This window comes from Carassius auratus, unplaced genomic scaffold (genome assembly GCF_003368295.1).
Source record: "Carassius auratus strain Wakin unplaced genomic scaffold, ASM336829v1 scaf_tig00035533, whole genome shotgun sequence".
NCBI lineage: Eukaryota > Metazoa > Chordata > Actinopteri > Cypriniformes > Cyprinidae > Carassius > Carassius auratus.
Genome location: NW_020526237.1, coordinates 115,247 through 134,189, shown reverse-complemented (window position 1 = coordinate 134,189; position 18,943 = coordinate 115,247). Strand labels below are relative to the sequence as shown.

The 18,943-nt window shown below is 39.1% G+C and overlaps 1 protein-coding gene across 1 annotated transcript in view; it reads left to right on the top strand.

The window, feature by feature from the left end:
• The first annotated feature begins 1,479 nt into the window (after window positions 1–1,479).
• LOC113082006 (inactive rhomboid protein 1) overlaps window positions 1,480–18,943 on the top strand; it is a 48,919-nt gene continuing 31,455 nt past the window's right edge. Inside the window, exon 1 of the mRNA XM_026253905.1 lies at window positions 1,480–1,658. The gene's annotated coding sequence lies outside the window, so the exon portion shown is untranslated. The remainder of the gene's footprint in view (window positions 1,659–18,943) is intronic.

Here is an 18,943-nt window from a genome sequence, read left to right as displayed (position 1 = left end):
TGACATGCCATGAACTTTGAATTGCTATTGGATTGCTAAACCGTGCAGTGGGTTTTGGGCTTAAGACCTTTGTTCATCTTCTGAGCACAAATTAAGAAATTTCTTTTGATCAAATCCGAGAGCTCTCTGACCCTCAGTAGACCGCAACGTAACTGTAATGTTCATACGTCCAGAAACGTAGCAAGGACATCATTAAAAGAATCCAAGTGACAAAAGGGGTTCAACCATAATTTTATGAAACTATGGGAATACTTTTGTGCACAAAGAAAACAATTATAATGACTTATTCAACAATTCTTCTCCTCTTCATCTGCTGAGGTGTGCTGCCATTATGAAGACATTATCACAACGCATGCGCTTGCTTCCACATCATGTAAACAATGCATGTGCATGGTGCCACTGTTTATGTAACGTGCACATGCATCAGCAGGCACATGCATCATTTACATGATGCGTCAGCAGGCGCATGCGTCATGATTACTCCTACCATAATGGCTATTTTACAGATTTCCTTGCTAAGTTTCTGTACCTTTACTGTTGTATTTGAAGCACACATATACTGTATAGTATGAACAGGACAATTTAAAAGTCCCATCTGTTATTAAATGTGGTTGTCAGTTCCAAACACTGAATGTGTGAATGCAGCTACACAGACTACATAGGTTTCATCTGGCCCCAAAAATGTTGAAATATTGAATGCTTTAGTTTATTACGTTTGTCTATGGGTCTCAATTTGCATACTCATACACTGTTAAGCTGTTTTGTAGCATAAATACTGTGAGTAGGGTGTTCACACTAAAACTTTTTTGCGGACAAACAGAATGCCATTATTTTTTCGGAAACAGCCTTTTATAAACAACAGAATGAGATGACACGAAGGACAAAAGGACAGGAAGACATAAGAAAAGAAGGCACTTCGACATTTACAAATTTTTCTGAATAATTATTCATTGAGTGTAGACATGGACAAATGTATAGAACAAAGCAGTTGACTCGTTTCTGGCCCAAATGGAACGTCATACACAGATGCCGTTTCATAAAGTTTCTTCAGACAGGCTTTACAGGCAACATAATGTCATATGTAATGATCTAATTCTAAACCAGTTTCAAGGAAACCATTGACACAGCTAAGTGAATATATAATGTGTGCAATATAAACTGAGATGCATCTCTATGCCATACTTCCTGTGAGTTTTTCAGGTTTTTTAAAACACAGCCTGCATGCTAGCCTTTTAGGGGGTGTTTGTCGCTTCAGGCCAGGCTTATGTGTTTAGAAGAGGCATTTACTGGCCTGCATCTAAATCAGTACCCCTGTGAAACATAATCTGTGATGTTTTGCATGCATATACACAAGGGACAGTCAAGTGTACAGCCAATTATTTTATTTGGAGAGTGAGAAATTCTGTTCTGAAGTTTGTGCTGAATGCAGTTGCATGAGGCATCCCTGGCCCATTGCCGCATCCTGCAATGCTTTCGAAACATTATCTCATTCAGGGGATCATCATTCATGGTGATGTAACAAGCCCGATTAAGCAGGGTCTCGATCGACTGTCGTCATTATGTGTTGCAGGTGTGCTCCAACTGGGCTCTAGGTCGGCACAGTAGTGGAAGGGAAAACAGTAGGATAGTGCTGGACTAGGTTGACACCGCAGGTGGCTGTAAGTAATGGAGAAGCGTGATCATGTGTGTATGAGTCACACGCCAATGTGTGTCTGTCTGACTGTCCGCCTGTCTTGCCAAGAGTGGATCGCTTTCATTAAATGTGGTTTTGCTTTCTATCAAGGTTCCCTATTTAAAATACATTTCTGGCAGAGAAACTGTTTATTAAAGTTGGTAAATTCATTGATGCCAAATTGCAGTCTGTTTTTTGTAATGCCCCGACTGTTTTGGATAAAACAACACTGGCTCAACCAGTGGCATGATCAACCTGTTTGATCTTCTCAGTGGAAGTCTGGAGAGTTTTAAAGGGGCAATTTCACAGTGACATTAGTTTGCAATGACCAGTTAAAATTTGTGCACATGCACTATTTTTCATCAATCTGAATGGCAATTATATTCTCATATAGGTGCATTATTTGTTTTCCAGCATCTTAACATGACAATAACATTGGCCGGTGGACAGCCTATGGCATCATTACCGGCACGAACACAATCTAAAAGGGCACTGGGAAAACTTGTCATGTGCTTTTTCACCTGAAGTTTACATTCAAAGCATGGTGAGGAAACTAGAGGACGCAGTGTTTTCTTTCTCAGGGAACCATGGCTACATACTAAACCTGAGACGTTTCCCTTCTGAGGGAACTTCAAACTGCTTCCTCTTCCTCTGAGGTGCTGAGGGAAGTGCATGCCAATGCTATGGTGAGCACCAAGTACCAATTTCGACCAAGTCAAGGGAGTTGCCCCTAGGACGCACCAAAGAACTTATCTGTAAGGGGCTGGCTTGAAGAAGATTGAGCCCAGGGCAAAGCTCAAGGCTTAGAATCGGAATAAAAGCATTCCTTTAAAGGGATACGGCAGAGTAAAATGGCTGACATGAACCCATATCTTGGCATGTCACCCAGGGTGCTACCTTCTGCTCTTAGAATGAGCTGCCCGAGGATCACAGGATACTCTGGGAACTTAGTATACAAGGATACACACAAAGAGAGGGGCCCATGGTAAATATCAGGGCCTGAGACAACTCAGAGAAAGGGGACAGGGCTAGCATCACGTCACCTGTACCATAAAGAGTTTTTTTAAAAAGAGCACAAAAGGTTAAGCATGCACACCTACAGTTAATATGGATTTTAGAGAAGTGAACAGAGAACTAAGGTGTGTACTTACCATAAATATGGATTTTAGAAATTCCATTACTAAAAGGTCACATAGTCACGATGAGCCAGAGACTGGAAGTGAATGAGACCACTCAGGAGTAGAAGGATACCAAGCTCAGCGCCTGTGGACCTGAAAGTGGTGCATCATATAGAAGAAACCTCTAGCTGAGGTGAGCCTCCCTGACCTGAGTCCAGCAGTCATGAGAGCAGAGCTCCAGATAATCATGCACACTTTAATTTCTCGAAGAGAGCTTTTGACTTGGGAACAAAGTGCTCACAGGCACACTTCAGGGGAAGGGGAGCACCACCACCTCACCATTTGGAGGAGCCTAATAGGGAGGCAAGAGTGGCCTAACAACCTAATGAGGCTATATTACAGGTCCTCGATACTCAAAAGAGAGGGCAATACATGCGCTCAGGCGGGAGTGGTGTGCTCATAGAAAATCCTCATGAACAAGGGGTACACTACCAAGCTCAACCATATAGGTATCATAAAAGATACGTCAGTAGAGTGGGACCCAGGTAAGAAGTGTGGGGCCTGAGCCAACTCAGAGAAAGAGGACAACGCCAGCATCGCATCACCCTTACCAAAAAGTATTTTAGAAAGATGTGCAAGAGGCTTAGAATCCACACCTACCATGAATATGAATTTTAGAGAAGTGCACAGAGAACTAGAGTTTGCACTTATAATATATATATATATATATATATATATATATATATATATATATATATATATATATATATATATATATATATATATAAATTGAATTTAGACTAAACGCTAAAAGTGGAGGATTCACCATCCGAGAGGGGAGCTCTGTTAAGCTCAACCATAAGAGCAGCTCTCCAAGGAGGCAGAAGGCAGCCTAGCTACCTGACGCGGTTGTTGTATAGAGCTACAGAAAACGGAGTGCCCGATTCCCAGGATTGAGAGAGACACTCAGACATTCGTTTGGGAGTAGCATGCTTAAAGATGACCCTCAAGAACGAGGGGAGCACTGTTAGGCTTACCTACAACAGCAGCCTATCAGGGAGCCAGAAAGGGCCTAATAGCTGCTCAATGGAGCTCCAAGAAGTGGATAACCCTATGAGAGGAGACCTTAGATGCTCAGTTGGGATCGGCGTACTCAAAGGTAATCCTCTAAGGTGAGGAGAGCACTGCTGAGCTCAACCAACAAAGAGAGCAACATTATAGGGAAGCAGAGAGAGGCCTAAAAACCAGAGGCTGCTGCTCTATGGGACTCCAAGAGAGGATGATCTGATGAAAGGAGGCCTCAGACGCTCAGTTGGGAGCGGCATGCTCAAGGATAACCCTTTCAAGGTGAGGGGAGCAATTCTAGGCTTGACTAAATTGGGGCAACTAGGGGAGACATTATGTGGCCAAATTACCTGATTTCGCTCTCAGGAAGGGTTTCCACAGAAACTCATCTCATTCATACCTCAGGGGAACGCCGTGTACTCAAGCCCACAAGGAGGGGCGATTCACTGGTTCGATCTTAAGGGCAGTGTGACAGGGAGGTCCTGTGGGCCTGACCATCTATAGAACGGCAGAGAGGAGTAAGGAGTGTGAAGCTACTCAGTGCCTCAGCGAGATGAGCTCTAGCTCAGAAATTGTGCATGATGGTCGAGAGGATGACTCAAGTTTCAGGAGACATGAGTAGTGCGTCCTAGCCGGGGCAGCTTCTCGAAGTAAACACCCAGCCAGGACATCAGGGAGCACATCATGAAGCATTACACTCAAAAAATGCTCAAACCCGCGGATCCTGAGGTTGCAGCGTTATACTGGGGTCTTGATGGTTAGGTTGCTCTCGCAGAAGTTCAGCAACTTGGTTACATGGTTCAGTAAGCATGAAGCTGAAGATTTAGGGCTATCATCTAGCCTGGATCCAGTACCAATGATTGAGCTACCTTCACCACAATTGGTCAACAGCAATAGGTTCTGACTTCAGCAGGGGAGGTGCTCACAGAGGTCCTAACCCTAAAACAAGTCAGTAAAAGAAGACAAGTCCAATTAGTGCGGCGGAGGAAAGCTAGTTAGTGAATTCACACAAAACTAGCAATAGAGTACTTAAAATCGATGTTATTCACCAACCACGGCTACAATCTGAAAATAAAGGTTTCAGAAATGGCTCCTGTTGTACAGCGTAAAGGGCTGTTCACATATCGCGTCTTTTGCGCGCTCAAGTTCATTATTTCCAATGTAGGCGCGCGGTATGCACGCTCATAATGGAAGCGATGCGGTCGCGACGAGCATGCGTTGCGTCGCACTCATTTTTTCCAGGTGCGTCTGCACCGCATCAAGTTAAAACATCTCAACTTTTCAGAATGCCGCAAGCGCACCTCGGATCATGTGACAAGAACTAACCAATCAGCTTCATCCTTTCCCGAAACAACGTTGAAAGCTCAGCCAAGATGAAGGAATAGCTGATCATAGCTGTATATGGATTGCCATTTTGAAATAAATTTAGTAGCAGAGCTACTGCAAGCGATTTTTAGTGCTGCAAATCCATTTATCCTTTGCTGAAGAGCAGCAACATGTACGGCAGACGCCTCAGGGGCGCAACTGCCCGAGCGCTTTGGAAAGAAGGAGAAATTTTTAGGTGCATTTTTAGCATTTTAGCACGCATTTTTAGGCGCGATATGTGAAAGGCTCCTAATGTGGCTTTATGATATAAATCATCTTTCCAACAACTGCAGACAGATATTCATGTTATACAATTCCTGTATAAACAGAAGCAAATAAGCAAATACTGATAGGGGATCAGACAAGTTCTTTCCATGTTCTGCCCATCAACTGTGAATCATAGGCAATGGGCAGAAAATGTTCAGCTCCCGTGGGAACTAAACATGCCCTGCCCATGCAGTAAATTACCTCGGAATCACGTGAGAATGGAAACCACTGCTGCGAATGCATCACTATTCTCGCAAGAGGCAAACACACTCATGCAAACACCACAACGCGCAAGCCGTGTGAAACTGCGAGTATCAGAACAAAGCCTCTGGTGAGATAACATGCACTCCTAGTTGCACTTAGCTTAGCTTATCACTAACATAAACAAACTGTCAGTGAAGATGAAGAAGAGGACGACGTGTTCTCCCGGCACACTTTTATACAGTGCTTGCACCGGTAATGACATAGGTTGTCGCCAGCCAGTGTTGTTGTCGTGATTAGATATATACTTCAGACACCGGTCACGCCAAAGCCATTTGTTACTGGTAAAACATTTGAAAACATATGCATCACATATTTTTGAAATCTTACTGAGAAAAAAGATTCAAGTGCTTATTTTTTCCTGTTGATTGGTCTACATTACCCCTTCCAATCCGATCAAAATTTAATGTGAATTGGGCTCATTCAAATTGCAGTTGCAGTGTTTTCATTAAGGCTATTTATTCTGAGCCATCAGTCCAATTAGTAATTGGTTATTTGGTTGCATGTAAACATAGTTAATGAAAGTTTACCATTTATTGGGAAAGCAGTGACGCAAACATAATAAAATGCATAGAGCTTGGTGATCTCCAGCAATTTATTCACTATCTACTAATGTTATATGGTTTTATTGCAGTCTGGCCACCAAACTCAAAGGTGTGACTCTTTTTGTAGGATGAAAATACATCTGTTTGAGCTTTACGGACAAGAATAAGATAAGAATATTTTTTACCAGTTCCTTGTGAGTCAGAAAGAGCTCATTTGAGTTCTGAATAGCGTCCTGTAGATTTAGCATAAGTTGTGAAGTTACCAAGGCCTTTCTTTGTCACCACACACACAAGAAACCTAGCGAACCATTAACCATTTCTGTAGTACACCGATGGTCTTGTAAGGTTTCAATGAGTAAGGTTTGAAGGGAATGGAGTGTATTTTAAATAAAGCTGCCCTGTTATATAACCCAGTTCTTCCTGTTGTAAAATGGACACATTACATTGAAAAGAAAATTCAAAGTAACAGTATCGCTTACAAATAGACATGTTAACTGACTTGTTTGACAACTTTTGAAGGAAAAGACTTGGTTGTCACTTAAAGTAGCTTAAAATGGATCAGTCATTTTCCCCACAGCTCGAATGCCTCATGTTTCATGTTTTCAAAGAAGCAGTATTCAAACTGTGTCAGAGCTCCTGGGGCGGCCCACAAGCACACCTCCCTTTTCAGGAGTAGGGAAAAGGGGGAAAAAACACAAAAGACATACCTACAATAAAAATGTCTTCAGTGTAGCTTGTTAAGTTAAAAAAAGAGAAAACTCATCACCTTGTGCACTTAATTTTACATATTAATAACTCACATTGATTTTTTTTGGATGTTTTTTTTTTGAAAAATACAGTCCCTATTTGGGTTCTGGTTCTGGAATAAGTTAATTTAAGCCTAACTAAAAAAAAAAAAAACAAAAAAAAAAAACTGTAACTCTGTGCCAGAGGATATATTAATAGTCATATGATCTCTTGTGGTTTCATTTTAGTTGCTGATTTCACTGACTTGTTTAGCTTATCTTAAAAGCAACGATGAACTCAGCATTTTCATTGGAAGCGTTTCCTCATATTTAATCAGGCACTAATACTAATATTAATGTTATCTTAAATTTTTTTTATAAATGTGGCAGCACAGAAGGTAAACTCAGAAAAGTATCGTCATTCTGTGAATAAATAATCATAAATTCATAGAGCATTGTAGCATGGATAAACAGTAAGGCATGAAGAGGCTGTGCTGTTTTTATAAAGGCACTGATGTGCACAAAGCGCAGCTGTGTTTCACACCTTTGTTGTATATTTTAGCACATTTTTTATGTGCTTTTAAAGGCAAAAATAAAAAAGCTCTGAATTATAGTCAAATGCCTTTGCTGGGTGGAAACATGTTGTGTCCTTTTATGTATACTTTGCATATGTTTTGGAGCATAAATCATTTACTTTGAAAATGTTATACTTTTATGTGTCTTGTCAATTTCAGGTGTTGTTTGATTTGGCTTGATCTGGCAGATTGTGGCATGCTTTTGAACACTATTCCTGTAACTATGATGTAATGCTGCAGGGCTGTTGTAGCTCTTTAGATCAGTGATATTCAGTAGAGATGCTTTTAAATCTGCTGTCAGTCCTGTCCTGTGCACAGTTACAGGCATAATTGAGTAACTACGGTTTCTTTGACTAATCAACATGGCTTTAATGAGCAAAACGAGTTTCTGAATATGAGGGTGAGGGTTTATTAAGTCCAGAAGCAGTGCTGGTGGTGTGAAACAATGTGTGAGTGTGTCATGTTTGAAGGCTTTGGTAATGTTGTGGGTGTTTCCCCAGGAAGGACTTTGATCAGTAGCATCTTGCATTGAGGTTTTCCCTCCAATGAGATTACGAATCACTCTCTTACGTATCAAGCTGTTTTACTTTTACACAGCTGCTTCTATCCGTTATTTGCTTTTCTTTTATACACTTTTGCATTGTGTGTTACTGTGTTGTGTTTTTCATATGAAACACGTCTTCCTGACCTTGTTGCTTTGCTCTCATAATCCGGTGCGATCATCAGGATGGATGGAGTGACCATTTGGGAGTTTCCTGGTGTGCCGGTCAACTTGTGGGCTTGATAGCCAAGCCAAATTTAGATGCAAAGTAAATAAACAAAGGAAAAAAGCTCATCATACAGTGAATACATAGATTTTGCCAACTCTAATGGTGCACTAAAGTAATGTTCAAGTGGTTTTATTTATAGGTTGAGCAAAAAAAATAAAGGAAAATAGGGTGAAGGCTTCCTTTTATCTATAGGAAATTGATTAGATTGTGTGTGCAGTGAATGCGAGCTTGAAGTTGATTGTGGTAGGGCAGGGTTTTAACAGACTTAATGATTGGAGACATCCTGCGTACGACACCAGAGAGAAGTTTGTCATTTTCACCAGAAGATTTAATTAATGGTGACATTTTAATGAAACATTACGAGATCAAAACATTTTTTTTTGAATCACTCATGAGAAGATCCATGCATTTCCAAAATCGACAAGGTTTGAGGCACAGTATCATTTCATCCCTTCTTTAAGCTCAGGTATTGTAAGTTTGGGGTTTTTCAATTAAAGAATAATTGTGGAAACATACTGTTTATTGAGCAAAATGAGAGGAAGATATACAGTAAATGAAAAAGTAAATTTCCCTAACCCTGATCCAAACCACATCATATCATATTTTGTAAGTAGCAACTTCCCAGAAGGACTTGAATGCAGCTTATCATGCCCTAGCAGGTAACTCTTTTCAAGCAGCTCACAAAATTCCCTCCCCACCACTGTCTGCACATAAATTTGCCGGATTTAGTTCTTTTTCCTTTGCAATGTAAAAGTGGCTATTTTAGACAGCACCACTGACTGCATAATGCAGAAGGCAGTCGTTTATACTGATTCCATGGCTGTTGTTTTGTCTCATTTGTAGTTATGCCTATGTGCTAATATTATTGCAGTGAGGATGAAGGGTCGCTTTTAAATAGGTCGGCCAGCTCGCCTGTCTCTATCTTTAGCATACAGTGTGGCATGAGTCTGAGGAGGCTGCCCACCCTTTTTGTCTACTTGAAGTCATGTGCAGTCTGGATAGAATCAAACTAGTCTAGACTTCAAACCGAAAACCGAGGGTGTGTTTTGCGTCGGCTGTGTGACTTGGCCTTCGATGGGCTTTTGGGAGTAGGTGGATCCATGATGATGACTAATAATAACTGACAAGAAGATCCCCGTCAGTTCGGTGTAAACAACACTGTACAAGCTTCCATGGTTTGAGAAGAGCTTTATAAAAGATTCGAACTGAAAATCTGTGTTCTATTGAACATTCTGTCACCAGATGTGTCGTTCTGGGCGTGCAGCATACCTAGCATGAAACTATGTGGATGCCATCCAGCCTACTCTCCCTTCCATTAGTCATAACTTGGCATGGTTGTGTGCCCGCCAAATTATGTCAACTCTTTCAAATATGCAGGAGTTAGATCAAGCGCAATGCCTCTTCTTTTGGAAGACTAACACAGGAAAAAGAGAACAAACGAGCGCTTGCCATGTTGACGGCGAGCATCATGATAAACACAAAGCAATAATAGAAGCTCTTAGATCGCTGCTCTGGGATGCAGCCCAGATTTTCACACACACTCTTGCACAAGCATGGCACGCACAACTGCAGACTCATCACGGCCATGTGGAGCGCTGACGAGAGCACTTTCATTCTGTTCTTGTCTTGTCTGTCCACAGCCATGGTAAGCAAGTATGTCACACTCACACATGCTCCTGCTCTGGTGTGTGTGCAGTGTCTGAAGGAAGGAAACTAAGCCTGCCTGCTTGGAATCGCTGTTTTTCCCTGTTTGTAAGAGGCCTGCTGCTCTCCTCCTGCTGTTTTCTTTTTCCTTCTTTCTCTCCCAACCCTGTGCTGTAATTGCGTGTTGTCAACCGCTCTCAAGGTCACTCCCAGCTCTCCAGCGTGAGCGCTCACAAAAGCATCAGAAAATGATTCTGACGTGTGAATGGAAGTGGCCGCTTGCTTAGACCTCTCGACTGTGGAGACTGAAAATGTACAGCCTTGCCAAGCTAGCAACAGCTAGCAAAACTCTATGAGCATAACAGAGATCACCGGCTTAATGGGGGTCGTGTGGCTCCTGTAGTATTCTGCAAGAAATTGTTATGGTCTGTTGCTCAAGAAAATCGCACACTTACTTGGAGCACTCAGTGCAAGTCTTTCAATCGCAATTTGAAATGTGCAAATGTGGAAATGATTTGGGTGCAGTGGTGCGAGTGTGTCATTTCTTTTTAGCATCTTACGCCATGAGCGTGTCATTTTTAAAATGGCTCTTTAAAAAGACCCCTGCATTGTGTTCGGTTCTAGTCATAAAAACACTTCTTTTGTGTATGCCTCGATGCAAAATTTAATTGTTGGTTGGAAACTTTCTGGAAATGTCCAGTAACTTATGGCTGACACACACCACTGTTCAGACATCAGAATATAAATATTAATGTGCAAAACCTTCACCATTTGAGGCAGTTTATGTGGAGTTTGAATAATATTGTTAGTTGGAATTAATTTAACATCTATTTCCAAAACTCATGTTTTGATCGTATTGTGAAAAATTCATTCATGAATGTTTTATTAATATCTTTTTACAGAGTAATTTTATTTAAAAATCATTTCTCTTTTACACACCTTACATTTTTTTCTTTTTCAATAATATGTTCACTTGAACGCACTTTAACGCTTAACAATAAATTGTTAACAAACATTGTTATGTGATATACTGCTTAAATCGATGGTTCGCCCAAAAGTGAAAATGTTGTTAACATTTGCTCACCCTGAAGTCGTTCCAAATCTGAGCTTCTTTCTTCTGTGGAACATAAAAGAAGATATTTTGAAGAATGTTGGTTACCAAACAGTTGCTGGTAGCCATTGACTTACATAGTACGCAAAAAATACTGTGGAATTCAATGGATGCTAGCAACTGTTTGGTGCCTTTTTTTTTTTTTTATTAATATTAAGCAGAGTTAGGTTTAGGTTCAGAAGGTGATTAGCCAGGATTGCTTCGCTGAATAAATTATTTAAACAGTTTGTTTACTAGATCATGTGATTCAAGTCTGTAAGTATTTTAAATTGTCATTGTACATGTGTAGTGCATGAGTCATGAGATGCTGTTTTCAGAATACAAAAAATTGTGCTTTCTTTTTATTATCTACCACATTCCTCATAAGAGTTCAGAATATTCTATAAAAATGACCTTTTTGTGCTCAGAGGACAGAAAGTCATGTAGGTTTGTAACGACTTGAGGAGTGAGATTAATTCCATTCAACTGTCACTGTGGTCGACAGTGAAACTGTGTCATCATCCCACATTCTTGTGCCCCGGGTTAAACCAACTTTCGAAACCACAAAACCAGATCTGCACCTCAAGCCCTGCTGCCTACTTCCCAGAGTTTCATTTTCATGACAACGAGTTTCACCTGCGCAGGAGTCATGCACACTTATCACTGTTTGCATTTGCAACGTGCACATGAAAGGGACGGGCCTTGTGTGATAAGATCATTTCCTTTCTCATGATCTCTGCATTCGGGGGGGAAGGGATTCCTGCAAGACCAGATGTGCAAACAACATGTCAGAAAATATGATCGAGCATAAAGAAATCCCAGTATCCATGTGCCTCCATTCACAAATGTTTCCCGACAGTAGTTTGTGTAAAGATATGCACACAGTTTTTGATAGAGTGAAGTCCTGGGCAGGAGTTGAGTGCTGCCACACTGAAGTCATGTGAGGGCGTGAGGGCAAAGTCAAACCCAACCCTAACACTTCCCTTTATGAATTAATTTTTTTTGAAACTTGCTTCGACAGGGCACTGGGCTAACACCCTCTGATGATCACACCAAACACAGCCAGCTCTGTTTGCCGTTTAAACCGGACAGAATCCTGTCCAACCAGATATTTCAGAGGAAGCTTTCCATTTTTAGCACAGTTTATCACACTGTTATTTTAGTATTTTTATTTTTTATAGATTTTTTGGTTTCAAATTTATTTACATTTTTAGTAATTTTTTGTTTTGTCAATTTTTATTTATTTATTTATTTTAAATAATGAACCTAAGTATATTAGCTACTACAAGGTTTAACTAATTTTGTTATGTCAGTGTTCATTTTAATTCAATTTTAGTTTTTGTGTGAGCTGTGTTGATGGCAGGATGTGAAGTAAAGGTGCTTTCCTTAATGTTTACTGGGCATCGCTTGTATTACTGATAACAAGACTTATTTTGTGTGTTATGTGTAGACAGGTGCCATTGTGGCTGGTTAATCACATACAGCAGCATCACAGTCTTATCAGTGACATATCAAATATGACTGGTGTTTTTTCCGTAAATGTGGCTAACGGAAGCAGAGAAGAGTGTGTTTCCTTCTTCCATTTGAATCTCATCAGCTCTTCTGCTCTGCACTTCCTTCCCTGGCTCCTCAAATAAGCAGACCCCTGACCTTTGACCTTTGCCTCACCCGAGGCGGATGTGATGTGATGGAATCTTCGCTGTCCTTTGAGGACTATTGTTGGGTTTGTTGTCTTTTTGGAGGCAGATAAAATGAACTCTGAAGTTCAGAGGCTAATATAGTCCAGAGTCTTCTTTGTTTATTTTTAGCACAATGATATTAGCTCAGAAAAATGTTTATTTTTAATATTATGGATGGATTAATATAATATAATATAATATAATATAATAAAAAGAGTTTTGATTAGTCTGTTCAGAATGATTAAAGCACTCTCTGGGGTTTATAAATATGTTTAGATGTTGTAAAATATTTATTTAAAGCTGCGGTAGGGAACTTTTGACGCTCTAGCGGTTAATAAACAGAACTGCTTGCGTCTTGCGGAAGAACATCGTAGCCGGAGCTACTTCTCTCTGTTTATGTCTATGAAGAATCACAAAGGTACGGGGTTACTCCGCCGCGGTATCCCCGAAGCAATCTAAAATAGTCTGAATATAAACACTTATTATAGGTGCTCCCTAGTGATTCAGGACAAGCTAAAAACACGGTTTGGAAAATGGATTCATGGTGTACTCGCTTATTATATACATTTTTCTACATTTTGAACACAAACAAAGTTACGGACCGCAGCTCTGATTGGTTGTTTCTCACCGGGAGCAGATGACTTTCTGCAAATGGCAATAGGACCACTGGCAGAAGCCAGAGGAGCTTGATTTTTTCACAGATTATCTGTCTCATATTCTACTGTCAGGACTTAATGACAGGTTTAACAAATATGTAGAAAATATATATTTACAAAAGTTACCTACTGCAGCTTTAAATGCTAGATTTCGTCATAGTGTCTTCAATACATATATATTGGTGGGGTTCTACTTTTTTTTAGCTGTATTCAGTTCAAAAATGAATTATATTATCTGATGTATTATCTAAGAAATATTAGAGTTCTATATCACCCTCCAAAAAAAAAAAAAAGAAAAAAAAACATGAATATGACCTAGAAACATTACCTTTCCTGTTATGTTTACAGATATTACCTCTTAACCATGAAACAAAATGCAATGCAATGTGTGAATCAATACACAGGTAAATAACATGTGAAAATTCAACACAGCACATCAGATTGTATTTTTACAGACATTTCATATAGATTCAGTGTAGTGAGCTACTTAATGTTAGTACCTTGTAGTATAGTTATATTTTTTTAAAAGAAGAGATTAGCATTACAGATGATGACCAATGCAATTTTTGGATGAATCTTTTCAAAAAGTGTTTCCTTGCGATGACAGGCCCATCTGCTGACCTTCTGTTCTGCTTGATGCTCATCAGGCTCTTACCAAGAGCACAATAAGAGCTTCTATGGCCTGATTCAGGCTGATATCATGCTGGAAACTATTTAGATGGGGATCACATGGTTTTGGGCACGCTGTGACTGAGTCCGCTCTTAGCTCGCTTAACAGGAAAACGTCTGACCTCCAGAAGACAATCAGTCACTTGTTTAGCAGGTTGGAGATGCAGCTTAGAGCCTCTCTGTCAGGGAGCTGCTTAAAATACGGGTTGTTTCTCTGTAAAGCTGCTCTCCTGAGAGGAAACTCAGCACAGCGAGAGTCAGTTGGAATGAAAAGAGGTCAAATGTCCTGTCAAAAATGCTGCCACAAACTGAAATGTTGACATTATTGATCCTTTTGACATCTGTGGTGAGAGTTGCCTTCACGTCCATAGAGTTGCAGAGACATTCTGCCTTGATTCATTGTTGTTGTTCAGTCTGTTTGTGTGGATTTAATGCTGAAGTGTGTATTTTTTCTTTAAAACATTTTTCTTCTATCCCAGTTTAATATGCAAACACAGTTCTAAACTATTCATATGTTGTTTACGCATTTAATAAACCACAGCATTTAGAGGAGATTACCCAATGACATGATTTTGTTTGCAACCACCACATTTAGTCATAATGAAAATAGTTTTGATTTAGTGACATGGGGTTTCTGGTGGGCGTCACTATAAATGCATAAATGTAGATGGTTAATGTGTTGATGCATTAATCTTTGTGACATTTTGAGTTGCTGAAGAACGTGAGTCATTTTTGCAGCCTAGTTTCAATGGATTTTCTTTTTGGACTGAGGAGGAAGTTTTGAGCGTTGACAGTTGTAGTACGTTTTCATAGTACATCAAGCTCTTTTATTGTAAAATATCAAGGAAATTGGGTTACACAGGATGTGTTAGCCCTTTAAAATAATGTGCACTGCTGTGATTGAGAAATGTTGCTCTCACCTGCTGCTTGTGAATGCAAAACACATGTTCTTCAGTTACGATCATTTGAATAAGAACTTTCTCACTGTTTTTCTCCTCTGTATTTCCACCCTAGTTAGTATTGGCTATAGGTAAATTTAAATTCACTGATTTTTGTTGGTATGTGTAGTTTCATATCAGAGCAGCGAATATATTCAATGCCCTGCATGACGTAAAATCACTGTATATGCTGGTGTGAAAAATATTTTAACAATTCATTTGTAATCAAAGATTCACCCAGAAATTAACATTTGCTGACGATTTACGCATCCTCAGGTCATCCAAGATGTAGATGAGTTAAGTTCCTCATCTGAACAGATTGGGAGAAATTTAGCATTACCTCACTTGCTCAGCAATGGATCCTCTGCAGTGAATGGGTGCCGTCCGAAAAAGAGTCCAAACAGCTGATAGAAACATCACAATAATACACTAACAGTCCATCAATTAACATCTTTAACAAAGTGAAAAGCTGCTTGTTTATAAGAGACAAATTATAGTTGCTTCTGGCTAAAATACCAGTCCTCTATTGATATTCATAATACTGCTTTGTAATAGCTTTTTTTAAACAATTGTCAATTATATTTTCACTTACTTTACTGTATATTCTATATTTTGTATGTATTTTGTATTGCCTGTGTAAGTTATATTTGTTCCCATTCTACTCTGTCATTCTCGAGAGGAGTAAACAAATAATTTAATTTGACTTATGTACTAGTATATATGACAATGAAGTTATTGAATCTTGAATCTTTTTTTTCCAGGGAAAATGTCAAGAGAGAAAATACATGCAGATCAAACAATATTTACAAACAAAAATATTCCAAAACAGCTCTAGACAAATATGTTGGTAGACTTTGATGTGAGAGGAGGAAGTTTTCACTATAGGAAAAGGATTTATGAATTTATGGATTTTGTACGAATTTTACCATACATACTGTAGCTAAAATACTATGTAAATTTTTTTAAATACATAACTGAAATATTATGCATTTTAGCTGGAAGCATTGGTTTGAAGTTAAACGCCTAAATGGATTTATTTCTTACAAACCTGCAACTTTCTGCCTGACCAGCCATTAATTGTTGGATTGGAGTCGTGTTGATTACTTATGGATCATAGTGATGTTTTATCACCTGTTTGGACTCCAAATCTTTTTCTAATGAAAAAACTAACTAATCCACATCTTGGATGGCTGAGGCACATTTTCAGCACATTTTAATTTTGTGAAAAAGGATGTGTAAAAAACACACTATGGTGTTTCAGACTGCATATTGTAACTGCGTGGCATGTGATTTTGGTCTCACTACAATATAAGCCTCCTGCTCTATTTTATTTTCTCCAGACACATTGAACAGGCTCTTGATGGAGCTCATATACACGCTTTAGACCCTCTTTAGTTAAGTACACCCACTCTATAGTAAAACAACATAGATAAATAAATAGAAGCTTACGCTTTTGAAATATCCACCTTGAATCACCTCTCTGCATTTACGTACATACTGTAAGTTTGTAATTATTATTTTGGGATCATAGAGTCAGTAAAATCGAAATGTATACATAGTTTGTCATTTGATATGAATATGCTTTTAATTTAAATATATAGTGAGGTCAAGAGTCTGACGCAGTACTGAAGTTCAAAAGAGTAATTAATCGAATAGTTAAGTCATTATTTTTAATTATGGTTCATTATTAATAATAAATCAAAATGCTCTTTGGATCATTTTCAAAACATGAACATCAAGTTAACCCAAGCTTATGAAGTTCCAGCAGCTCAGCAGAAGAAAAAAAAACATGCTGACATTCTGACATTCATGTTCATTTTTCTGAGCAACTTTTTTCTCAATATCTCTAATATCATTTCTAATGTAACGCCTCAAATCAGAAAAAAGCAAAATGAAAAATTCCACTTGTGGTTTTCTGGCATGTGATCTGCTGTGGCCAACACAACTTTAAATGAATAGCTGAAGACACACCTCTTCTGCGAACACTCGTGATCACAAGCAGAGCCACTTCTTGTAATAACTCCTATTAAAAAAAGGAGATATATTGTTCTCTTCCTCTGTATTTCTTCATTTAACTTCTGCTTTTATTGTGTATGTTAATAAATAAACACCTTGTGATTTTCATCAGTCACACTGGAATTTTTTATTTTATTTTGCAAGTTGAATGGATATAAATGTTCATCTGCACTTTTCTTGGGTTGACAGCTCTAGCACTTCCAGACAAGGTCTGGTTTTTTGTATCGGAGTGAAGAGTTGTCCTGCAGGTTTCCAGAGAAACTCTATGACCGCTCTCTGCTCATATAGTTTGGCACAAGAGAGACTTGTTTATAGATCTTTCAAAAAGAAAAAAGGTGGTGAATTATTCAAGGATGTTGCATTTCTAAATAATTGATAAATTTGGATTATCCGGCCCTGCAGTACTTTTAGACCAACTACATAAAAAACTAAACATTTAACCGCCGTTAAAGAGATCGTCCACCAATAAAAGGACAATTCTGTCATTGTTTACTCTCCCTTACGTCAGTCCAAACCTGCAAGACTTTCTTTCTTCCGTGGAACATAAAAGAAGATATTTTGAAGAACATAGGGAGCCGAAAACATTGGAGCGCATTGACTTGCAATGTATGGACAAAAAAATCTACCTGTCATGTTTAAATAACAAAAGTTAATTTGTAAATTCATGCAAATTCCAATGGTCCACTGGAGACTTTTATGTGAAATACTAAAGTGTTGTGACATTTCTATGTGGTTTTGAGGTGTAGCTGAGCAGCATGAAGTGTTGAGTGGCACTTATGAAGGGAGTCATGCCTGTTACTGCAGTTTAAGGCCCCCGAGTGATTGTTAAATATATATGAGGCTATTTCTGGAAGGCAGGGTTGAGAACTGTTAGTCTGCACAATACTGTGAGCAGCTAAAGGTCAGTGAACAATACAGTGCGTGAGGCCTCACTTCTTACAAAACCAGGGGAGGTTGATTCAGCCGTGACTCAGAGCTGGATTCCTCGGCCTCTGGATCATAGTGAGAAACAGCTGATGATACGGAGTAATTTGCTTGTGATAATTAAATCAGTCCTCCACACGGCTTCATGCAGCCAGAGACAGCGCTGCAGTGGACCGTGAGATATAGAGGGAGAATGAGGGTGTTTGAATGCAGATGATTATGTGCTGGATCGACTGCCTGGTATTCAGTGTTTTAGTTCGTGTTCCCTTTAAGAGTATGCACTCTGCTGTCACTTTGAAGAAGGTTAAAGGGATATTTCCTCCAAAAATTAAGATTCTATCATTATTTACTCTCCGTCACATTATTATGAATTGCATTATTATGAATTATAGACATATATTGGCCAGAAGCAACTCTTTAAATTTGTGCCTCCTTAATGATGGATTTGTTTTTTGCAAACATCTATCTTTGCTGTTCAAGACGTTATAGGATCACTCCACTATTTTTTTTTTAAAATAGGCTCATTTTCCAACTCCCCTAGAGTTAAACAGTCGAGTTTTACCGTTTTCGAATCCATTCAGCAAGGATTGCTGGCGATAGCACTTTTAGCTTAGCTTAGCATAGATGATTGAATCTGATTAGACCGTTAGCATCTCGCTCAAAAATGATCAGAGTTTCGATATTTTTCCTATTTAAAACTTGACTCTTCCGTAGTTATATTGTGTACTAAGACTGACAGAAATTTAAAGTTGTGAGTTTCTAGCCTATTTTAAAAAAATAGTGGTTTAAGTGATTTAATCTCTAAATTTCTCGAACTCCATTCTGATAAAGAAACAAAAGCATCTACATCTTGGATGGCCTGAGGGTCCATACAGTTTTTGGGGAAAAGAGTAGATATCTTTTGTGTCCCATGGAAGAATTAAAGTCATACAGTTGTGAAACATCAGGAATTTTTTATTTCAGG